The sequence below is a fragment of the Vespa crabro genome, chromosome 22 (genome assembly GCF_910589235.1).
Source record: "Vespa crabro chromosome 22, iyVesCrab1.2, whole genome shotgun sequence".
In the NCBI taxonomy this organism is placed as follows: domain Eukaryota; kingdom Metazoa; phylum Arthropoda; class Insecta; order Hymenoptera; family Vespidae; genus Vespa; species Vespa crabro.
Genome location: NC_060976.1, coordinates 745,819 through 758,505, shown reverse-complemented (window position 1 = coordinate 758,505; position 12,687 = coordinate 745,819).

Here is a 12,687-nt window from a genome sequence, read left to right as displayed (position 1 = left end):
ATATATATATATATATATATAGTTGATCTTTAAAGGCCATTTCGAAGGTGCATTAAACAGGGATCAGAAAGATTTTTTCTTTTAAAACAAAAAGTAAAGAACAAATGAAGAAAAAAAGAGAGAGAAAGAGAGAGAAAGGAAAAGAAAAGAGAAAAATAAATTTAAAAAAAAAATAAAGGGATAACAATCGCGCGCGTACGCGTTCGCTGAGAAAGAGAGGGGAGAGGGTGGTAAGACAGTAACGAGTACCCCCTTCCTTCTTCATCGTTAAGAATCAAATTAATGGTTTCTTCCCCTCCCCCCTCCGTATTATTTTATTTTATTTTGTTTTATTTTTTTCTTTTTTTTTTTTTTTTTCTTACGCTTGCGCATGCAAAACGAGCTTGTGCCTTTAACCTGTTAACCGATGACGACGATTATAACTCGTGAGAAATTTTTTTTAAACGATAGTACATAAAACAAAAGAACAAGAATTAATAATAATTATAATAATTATAATAATTATAATAATAATAATAATAATAATAATAATAATAATAGTAATAATAATAATAAATAGTAATAATAATAAATATAAATAAATGTGTGTCACTTGTTTTTTCTTTTTTTTTTTTCACTTTCCATTAATTACATTTACGTTGATAATCATTTCCTCGTTTTATTATATATTAAACGAATTAAAAACTTTCCCTTTAATCGGTGTGTCGCTATATTTTAATCGAATAAAATGTTATATCGTGTATATATAATTTATACATTCGTATTTACAATTCTTTGAAGAATTTTACGATTAACAGGTTAAAGGAGTTATTATCATATATATATATATATATATATATATATATATATATATATATATATATATATATATGTATATGTATAGAATCATATTACGAAAGTATATTTACTAAAAGTCCTATAATTTTTTCTTTTCTTTATCGTATCGGACTTCTTTTATCGACGACCAATACGACGTAACAATACATTTCGCCAAAGACGGCCCTAGTCATATTCTTTACTCGTCTTTGTCGAAGACACCAATGACAGCTTGTGCCGATCTTTGAGCTTTCGAATTTTCGGCCCGAGCACTTACTATTCTCTTTTTACATACATATATACATATATACATACATACATGAATACATAAATACATAAATATATACATATATAAATACATATAAAAATGAATTAAAGAGAAGTGTAAAAACGTTGCTTGTCGATAAAAATCGATACGATCATCATATTTTGTCAAGTCTTCTATGACGTCTATTAAAAAGAGAAGAAGGAGGAAGGTGAGGGTGAGGGGGAAAAAAAGAAGAAAAAAAAGACAAGAAATTAATAGAGAATCCGCAAATGGCATAAAATCGACGACGGCTGCGTTTTTATCTAATTTCATTTTACGCGGGACTCATAACTTTTGTATTTCTGTTTTCATCTGTTTTGTTTGTTTTCTCTTTCTAATCGTTAGCAATAAAAAAGAAGTAATAATAATCGTCATCGTCACCGTCATCATCGGTTTGTAACTTTCGACGCGTTTGCACAAACGATTTAAAAAATAAAATAAAAGATCTTCATGTCATTGAACTATTTATCGGTGAGTGTTGTTGGAAGATTTTTTTTTTATCGACGAGGTTTTCGATAGAAGAGGACCGAACGATTTTTTTTTATTTTTTTTTCTTTTAAATCATTGTCTCTCTCTCTTTTCTTTCTTCTTGTCCTTTCTTTCAGCGCATTTATCCTTTGACGACGAATTAACTCCATCAAAAAAAAAAAAAAAAAACAACAAAAAACAAAAAAAAAACAAGAAAAAAACGAAAAAAAAACAAAAAACAAAAAAAAAACAAAAAAGAAAAAAGTACAAAAAAAAGAAAAGAAAAAGAATAATAAAAAAAAGAGAAGAAGAGAAAAAATGAAAAAAAGAAAAAATAGAGAAAAGGTGAAAAAAGTGAGGAAAAAAGTTTTATTGGACTATGTTTTTCTTTTTTTTTTCTTCATACGTACAAATTGATTTTATTTTCTCTCCATTTTTATTGTCGCTCGATATCATAACACAACGATAAGATGGATTCGCTTGTTTAAGCATGAGTTAAACGATAAGAGGCGAGTATAGATTTAAACGAATGATTACGGAGAGAGAGTTTGTTAAAGTGGCAGGGTCGTGTATTAATTATAAAAGCATGTGCAAATATATTAAAAAGGCGTTCGTCGTCGTTCGTATAAAAGTGAAAACATTAACGACGGAGCTGAGCTGTAAGCTGTTATTAAGTTATTATGAGCTAGAGTAATGTAATTTTGATTATTCGATCGAGGATACACATTTACATTTAAGAGATACTGTAAATTAAATTCAATTTTATAAAACCAAAACTTATACATACATACATACATACATACATACATACATACATACATACATACATACATATATATATATATATATACAAACATATATACATATACATATATACATATATATGTACATATATAAACATATATATATATGTATATTAATCTCTTACAAATTTATTTTCAAGTTGCTATTATATGAAAATATAGACAGAGTCACTTAGCAGCGAGAAAAGTCTTCTACTGCCAGACGTAGATTACATATTTTCCCGGGTGGGCGATTCTGTTTGTTTTCTTTATTATAGTTTTAATGTAAAAGTCGATATTTCTAAGAGCCGAATTTATTATGAGAGATCGGTCGTGTTGTTTCGCGGCGTTATATGTCTTTTCTTTTTATTTTTTTTAAATATTATATTATTATTATTATTATTATTATTATTATTATTATTATTATTATTATTATTATTATTATTATTATTAATATTATTATTATTATTATTATTATTATTATTATTATTATTATTATTATTATTATTATTATTATTATTATTATTATTATTATTATGTTTACTATATTATTAATTATCGCTTATTTGTAAAGGTATATTGTCCATCGCGTTTTTTCCCAACTCCCGCTCTTTTTATAGGCTACAACACGTATAATAAGTTTTATAAATTTAGAATTGACAAGGCTTACATATTACGAGCATTGTGAAGGCTTAGATGTTATGTGCAGTATTACAAATTATTTCCGAATTGTTTACAAAATATATATATATATATATATATATATATATATATTTTGTAATAGAAATATATATATATATATATTTCTATTTTGTAAATCTGTATTGGGATATGATTTCTGATTAAAAACGATTACAAGTTGACGAGAAATAAGGCATTGAATTCATGTCCCAATACGATATCATTTTAAACGGTACCAACACGATGAAACTATACATACATACATACATACATACATTCAAACATACATACATACATACATACATACATACATACATGCATACATACATACATACATACATACATACATACATACATACATCCATACATACATACATACATACATACATACATACATACATACATACATACATACATACATATATGCAAACATACATACATGCATACATATATATATACATGTATTTATATACATATATATATTTATATACATATATATATACATATATATATGTATATATATATAATTCTTTGTATATGATATTTTACCTCGAGCCGAACATTGAAATGTATATCAATTTGAACGAAACGCAAAGCGATCTTGAAACATTTTTGATTTAGATGCATACATACATACATACATATATACGTGGATACGCGCATCCAAACTATTCTTCGTTAGGAGAGCATTAAATGAATAAATTATTTACGAAAAGTGCGTATTATTAGGTTTGTATAGTAATAAGTGTGTTGCGCAGGCTATTCGTGATTATACGCGCTTTCTCCTCCTCCTCCTCCTCCACTTCCTCCAACTCCCCCCTCTCCCCATTCCCGCCGCCTTGCTCTGTTGACCGCTCTAAACGTGGACATTTCTCTCCACGTCTTTATGCCCTTCGCAAATATTAAAATACAAAATTATCGTGAAATAATATTATTTAATTGATATATAAGATAAATAGAGAAATTGAGAGAAAATGGATACGTCAATTTTCGATTAAATGAGAACATTTAAAATATTTATCACATTTATGATGTAGATCATAATATTTTATAAGCTATATCCGTTTTTGTTCTTGTTTTTCTCTTTCATTTTTCTTTTTTTCTTTTTTTCTTTTTTCTTTCTTTTTTTTTCCCCTTTCTCCTCCAAGCACAAGCAACAAATCCAAAATGTACTTACTTACGGCAATGAAGTCGAAGCGACAAATCTCATTCTAATGAAGAATTGCAAAAAGGATAAGAATGCAAATACGTAGGTTGTGCATACTGTTATTGTGTTCAATGATTCTACGTTAAAAATAAATGAAAAAATATAAAAAAAAAAAAAGAAAAGAAAACAAAAGGAAGAGAAAAGAAAAAACCGTAAGAGTTATAAAAAATGAAAAGAAAATAAAAGAAAGAGGATGCAAAGAAAATATCAAATAAAAATTATAACACGTAATCGAATTTGGTAGTAGAGATTATCAAAGATTATTAAGCGCACGTTATTTACGAATAAGATGCAAAGAGTTATTAATAATTTGACGATGTCAAATCCAACGCAATTTTTATTATATTAATAATTATTAAGGGAATACCAAATTGAATTGAGAGTAACAATTTACGGGCTTCCGTAAAAAAAAATATTTCATTTCAGGAGGCCGCCATTTATAACCATCAGATGACGGACAATTATACGCACTCACACGCATGAAATTCATACGAAGTCCGATATAAATGATTTATAATATGTAAATCCTGTAATTAACGGGATTTAATTAAATATAACAGCCGCTGTTATACTGCCTAACGAATAAGTAAAGAAGGAAAGGAAAAAAGAAAGAAAAATAAAGAAAAATAGCACTCGTACCGATAAGAAAAAGAATATCCATTTTATATGCATAATCGTACATATTCAATATTCGTTGTATATATTATGGATATTCAGCTTTGATGCTACTTCCATTTTATGGATGAATAAGTTGCAACGGTATTCCTTAGAAAATTCAAATGCAAAATGAAATCTCAAACAAGGTTCTTTGCTCTTTTTATTGTAATTTACGAAAAGAATTTCGAATAAGAAACGATATTTAGGTTTTCGTGGATTAATAATAATAATAATGAATAAATAAATAAATAAATAAATAATAATAATAATAAATAATGATATTGATAATAATAATAATAATAATAATAATAATAATAATAATAATAATAATAAAAAAAGGAAAAAAAAGAAAATTGCAAAAAAGAATAAAAAAAAAAAGAAAAAAAAAAGAAAAAATAATGGATGTAAAATAGGATAATTCAGCGTGTATATTATTTACGATCGTACGGAGTACTTCTAAGAAGCTCGAATAAACGATGGAATGTTGAAAGATATATACATATAATATTATACAGAGAGAATATTTGTTCCTCGACTTTCTTTCTTTATTTTTCTTTATTTTTTTTTTCTTTTTAAAATAATATGCGCGAAACGTTTAAGTACGAAATAAGAGGGAGGGAAGAAAGAAAGAGAAGAAATGAAAAGGATTAGCGAAAAGAAAAAAGAAAAAGTAAAAAAGTTTAATTGAAATAAAATGATATTTGAAGAAATTATTTTAAGCACTGTAAAAGATTTCCCTGTCGTTGAATTTGTAACGCGATTGGATATTGTAAAAAAAAAGAAAAAAAGAAAAAAATATTTATAGAAAAGAACGCGCAACGTCAACGTTCGTTGCCGCTTCTTTAATTAAATTATAATTTCCTTTGAATTATTACGAAATAATAAGGATCGTCGGAGCCTCTTCTGTTTGGAAAATTGGCGGAGTGCAAAAAAAATTTCGGACATAATATATATATATGGTGCTTTTTGTAATTTTTGAAGAATTTAGCGCGTAAGTGTGTAGTGCATTATATAAAATGGCGACTACTAAAATTACATGCACATCGAATGGGGCCTTTCGGATAATATGTATAAATGACCTATCCTCTATTCGATTGTAATCACGAAGTGATATCATCCAATTCTTTCGTTTATCTTCGTCGAGATAATTTATGTTATATAATAACATTGATTTGTGTGTTAATATCACACTTTTTATTACTGTCATCATCAACATCACCTTCGATTATAGTAATTATTAGATATTTTTTACTTGAAAACGTATGTGATTTTGGAAAAAAATATGTTATTGCTAATTTCATCGTTATGATCATCATCTTCATCATCATCATCATTATAATCATTATCGTCATCATCATCATTATTATTATCATCCTCCTCCTTATCATCATCATTATCATCATTATCATAATCATTGTTATTACAATTAATGATAGCCCTTAATATATTTACCGCATGCTTATTATAGTATTAATCACGTTATTATTAATTTTGCAAATAACTTTCATTTTAACGAAAAAGAAGAAAAGATGTTAGAAAGTCGTAACGTAAAATGCATGATTTCAATGTCGATCGGACGTTTTATTAAATGCTTATTTTGACCTTCCATATTGTGAAGCCATTGATAATGGCGTTTCTTTATTAACCCTTTTGCTATGATGGAGTCACCGGCATTACGCTGCTTCATCGTAAGTATGAGATAATTCGATGTAGTGTAAAGGCTATATTGCACATACATCTATCTAAAACTTAATAATTAAGCCGCAATGAAATCTACCAATCAGAAATGACTATTCCCTTCTACATTTTTCGACGTAAAACGTAAGCCATATTGATAAAAATTATCATAATAATGAAATTCTCACTGCTTACGTCTAATATCCGACCAATCACATCTCTTCTTGCACTTAAAATCGATATTTAAAAGTTTACGAATGCAATGCAGTTGCAGTGTACAGATTTTGAGGTTATATATTTATAAATTGTGATTGAAATTATCAAAAGTCTTGATTTTTTATGTTTTAATGAAGTAAATAGAATAAACAAAAAAAAAAAAAAATACGAAGATACAACTTCATAACGCCAGAGTGTTCAGTGTTCACAGAATATAATTTGAAATAGCTGCTACTTTAGGCTAAAGCGAGAAACGTGATTAATTTCTAAAAGATTTTCCGAAATTTTTCGTAGATTGTTTTTGCGAGTACGTAGTAACAGCTATATATCTTAAATAATATACAGTGACTACAAGTTTAATTAGATTCTTAAAAATCGTATTTACGTTATAAACATTTGAGCTATGGTACTATTGCAAACAAATATATTAACCGCGAAGGTTGAGAAACACTGGTAGAAAATTTTTGGATTAATGATTTAGTCATGTTTTCTTATTTATTTTTACTAGTAAATAAAAAATAGACGAGGAAAAAATAAAAAGAATACGTACAGTACGTAATACAACATCATTGTTTGTTTTGAGATTAAAGGAAATTGTGAAATTATCAAAATAAAAGAATATTTGTAAAAGACCATATTAAAGGTAATACTTTTTATGTAACTAATTTCTTATTAATTGCTTTAAACGATTTATTTCGTATGCATTAACATACACACTAAATTTTTGATGATACTTTCGATATTTATGAATATTTAATTAATTTCATTTTATTAAAATTAACGAACAATTTGTACATATTTTAATTATTATTCAAATTAATAAATTTATTAAATTTAATATTAAATTCATTTTTACATAAAATAAAAATTTTATAATTCAATTAATTGAATTAAAAGTAATCCATATTAATTTTATAACAAAACCGTATTTTGATATGAATTATTACAAAAAAAGAAAGAAAAAATAAAAGAAATTTTATTTTATTTAACTTAAAGAAATTTTCAGAACAGAAATACATAAGCTTAAAATATATTAAATAATTCTTATCATGAAATATCAATTACACAAATTTATATAATTTAATTATATAAATTAAATAAATTTTTTATTATTAATTATTATAATAAATTAAATAATATAGTTATTATAATAAATTAAAATAAACCGTTAAATATACAAAATTTAATGATTTATCATTTAATCTTGCATTATTTTTATTCAATTTAATATAATAGAATATCTGATTCTAATTTATTATATAAATATGCAATTAGATCGAGTGTTTCGAAGATTTGCGAAATATAATAAAGAGCAAAGTATTTGTAAATTTTATTACCAGGGACACTTTTAATTCTTTTATTTTTAATTTTCTTTATCTCGTACGAGTTAATAGTCATACAGAATTATCAGACAAATTATTAAGTAGGGTAATAAATGATGTCACATGGACCGTTTATTTTGAAAGTGGTGTAAGTTTATTTTCTCGTGTTTCGAGAAAATTAATTAAATTATTAGTATATTTGTCAATTAAAAAATTTAAGTTAATTATATCAAGTCTGGCAATGTTTCTACTGATTTATCAATATGTAATTTGATTATATAAATTTGTTTTAGGCGAATTTAACTAAAATAATGTATATTTACGAGCTGCAAATGTAAAAATCGTTTAATTTCAATTTTGAAGAATCAAATATCACTTAAAATATACTTCATATTAATCCAATTTTTGTTTACAAATAATGACACGATACAAGAGAGAAGTAGTATTTTTAATTTTAGACGTTAATTACATTGTTAAAATTACAAGATATTGATAGTATTTACTTCTGTATGTGGTAGTGTTTTTATCTTTACGTGGCAAATGAAAATGCAACTTGAAAATTTACGAATGTCGCTTTCTTAAATTAAATTCAAACGAATAAATTTTTAACAAGTTTTTATTTTTAATCACAATCAAATATCGACATGCGCAGAAACGAATATTACTTTCCGGTCATTTTGACCGGTCGGTATTTTTAATGTTTCTGTGTGATACTTTTTTATGTTTTGTGATACTTTTTTATTTTCTTATTGGTAACTGTTGTATACAGTTAAAATACCTATACTCAGTACAATATTCAGTCATTTTTTTATTGGCAGTTGTATACGGTTGAAATACTTTCAATATTGTGGACAATTTTGCTGAATATATTTCTTTCAATTTATAAAGTTATCGTATCTTGAAACGTAAGTAAATTGTGAATATTTTTATTATAATAAGGGAAAATATATTTAGAATATTTTTATCCAGAAACTTTACCCTAAAAATGCCAAGACGTCCGAAAATACCTAAAATTTTATAGAACATAACAAATATAAGAGAAGACTTTTCCGATAACGACCAAGGTGATTTTGACCCTGAGATTGGATCAGCAGATATTTCAGAGGATCAATCAGAAGAAGAAGTGTGTGTTTCCTCAGACAGCAATAGTGAAGAAGAGAACATCCTGAATGTTCGTAGATCAAGAAGACTTTTGAGATTGTCGTCATCTTCGGATGAGAATGATCGTCAACAAACTGAAATTGCTCCTGATGGAACTATCTGGACAAAAATAAAAGCTGGATACACTTCAGGAAGGAGATCAATAAATAGCATTTTCAAAGCAGTAATTGGACCCACAGCATATGCAAAACGAAGCATAATGAAGGGCACTGTAAGTAGTGCTTTTTTTTTTTTTATAATTAATCGATGAATGATGGATTATATTAAAGCATGCACAAAACTAGAAGCTTTTAGAGTTTTTGGTGAAAAGTGGGATCTATCTCAAGAAAAGTTTTACGCTTTTCTTGCAATTTTATATGCACGTCGTTCTTATGAAGCTAAGAATTTGAAATTATCTTATTTATGGTCTAAAAAGTGGGGACCAGCGTTTTTTTCGAAAACTATGAATAGAAAGGAGTTTATGGATATTTTAAAATTTATCCGCTTCGATAAAAGAAATGAACGGAGTGTACGATTGCAAACGGATAAATTTGCATTGATTTCAAATGTTTGGTATTCATTCATTGAAAATAGCCAGAATTGTTACATACCAAGACAAAATATTACAATCGACGAACAACTATTCCCAAGCAAAGTGAGATGCCGATTCACGCAGTATATGCCGAATAAACCTGATAAGTTCGGAATAAAATTTTGGTTGGCATCTGATCTCCAAAATAAATTTATAATAAATAGGTTCCCGTATTTGGGAAAGGACGAAACAAGACAGTCATCAATCTTTTGTTTCAATTAGCAGAAGAACTTAACACAGAGTATAAAGATCCATCTGAACTGGAAAACTTGAATGACCTCTTGAAGAGCCCCGAGAGTTCTAATATACGAAAAACTTGCCAAATAGGTTTTTGTAATGAAAATAAAACTATAAATATATGTGCTGGCTGTAAAAAACATGTTTGTGATAAATGTACATTGAAAAAAATTTTTTTATGCAAAAATTGTGGTGATCCAAATAATAACTAAACCTAAATAAAAAACAAATAATAGTACTACCTTTTATGTAAATAGATGTATATATCATGTACTTGCAATATTAGAATAATACATATTTTATTTTCTTTAAAATTTTTCTTTGAATTTTTATATATTGCCAACTAAATATCAGACCAATAAATGACCAGTTTGGTAGAAATAGATATGTAACAACTGTTGGTAGTTCTAATGTTAAAATCACCTATATTCCAGAATTTATCAAAAATTGCTTTACGTTGTGATTCATTAACACGTTCTATACATTTCTTCGAGCAATTACAATTTTTGGATTAAAATTTTTTTGCTGGAACGAATTTCCCTCTTTTTAGTATAGTACTTTTGTCCGGTATTTCGTTTAATTTTGTTTATTCGTTGCATATATTTTCCTTTATTTTATTCTACAGAATTTAAATTCTCATTAAAAATATTCTTATCTGATGAAGATTCTACCTCTATAATTCTTCTTCTCTTTTTACGATTCGTTAATTTGTTTTTCATAGTGGAATTATCTTCATCCTTCGATTTTAAGATTATTCTTTTGTTTATATTCATGGTTTTTATTTCTGTGTGAATTTATTTAAAATTAAATAAAATAAATATTTTCAATCGTCATAAGATAATATTGATTTACCATTTTTTGTTCTTACCTATATCACTATCTGATGTTAATATGAAGTTATCCATTTTAGGAAATAAATAAAATAAGTAACGTCAACTAGTAACTCTTGACACATAATAATATAAAACAAATGTAAAACAATAGACTACTGTCCGGCAACCATTTTTTTTTTGTTTCGTCAGGAGGAAAAACCTTCATATGCCCCCCGAGACCGATACTCAGGGGAGTGTCGGATTCAACCCGCCTGGGATTGCTCCCAGGGACGGATCGCCTACCGACTAAAAAACCTCCCGATTCCTATTACTACCATGCAGAGGAGAGAGGGGGAGTGGGCGGAATTACGCTTATGCGTATTACAAATTCACCCAGTACCCCTCCTCGGTGAGCCAGGCCGGCATTCGCCTTGCTCGCATCCATTCACTCATCCACATTCATACTACTACGGCGCACTCAACAGGGACCGACGAGTCCCTGGAGACGCAATTACTCCCTAACTATATACATATTGACCTGATCCTCACCCCATGGTGCTCTGATCAGGCCCATTCATATCCTTACGTCTATGTAGAGGCGACGCTTGAGTCAGGCGCCGCCTGAGCCGCTCGGAGCCTTGCCCGAGGTGGTCGCACTGGAGCTACTCTCCTATGCGGCCTATCGTTCGCACTCCCGTCATCACGCACTTCCGCACGCTCACATACACGCTCTTTTCGCGCCCGTTCTCTGCGCCTTTCAGCGTTCTCTTTGGCACGCATAACCCGTTCAGCGAAGGCTCGAAAGGCAGCCCATCCTCCCGGAACTGTCAGGGAGACCCTGACAATCGCGGGAAGGGATAGCCGCCCTCCCCCCATCGCATTCACCAACTCACTCCTGTCATCCGTCCACGCTGGGCAGTCGACCAGGGTGTGCTCCGCCGTATCTTCACTCTCTCCGCAGTGGAAGCACTGCGGGATGGGCATCTTCCTAATTTTAGACAGATACGCTGCGAAACAGCCATGGCCGGTCATCAGCTGCGTGGTATGAAATGTCGTTCTTATACAGAACGGCCTTTCAATCCACTCAGCCAACCATTCGGCAATAGCCGTCCGCACGCGTTCTCCCGTTGTCGCCGGGGACTCAAGAAGCTCAATCTCCTCAGCCCTCCATGCCTCTACTGCCCTCCTTCTGGCAAGAGCACCCAATATCGCCTTAGTACGCGGAGGAACAGGTTCCTCCGCGTCTCTAATAGCCGCATACGTCTCTGCCAGTCGGGGTGCCAGATGCTTGAGAGGAATAATCCCCGCAATCATCATAGACGCATGGAAGGAGACCGTCCGGTATGCACAGCACACCCGGATCGTCACCTTCCTCTGGAGGCTCCGAACAGCCCGCCCGATTCTCGTGTCTTCCGCGACAGCACGCCACCACACCGGCGCCCCATAAAGGAGCACCGAGTGGATCACGCTGCCGTATAGCCGTCGCCTATTCTCCCCCGGTCCATGGAGGTTCGGAAGAAGCCTCCTAAGGGACCGAAGAATACCCTCCGCTTTAGGGATTAGGGCCTCGAAGTGGGGCCTGAACGACATTCTCGAGTCTATAATTATCTCCAGGTACTTTACCCTGGTCTTAACTTTTACGGAAACCCCTCTAAGGCAAATCTTAGGGGGCGGGACATTCCTGCGTCTACGGAGGGCAGAGGCAGGGAAGGCCATGGCCTCCGTCTTTTGCGGTGCCACTTTAAGACCCAATCCCTCAATTTCCTTGACTAT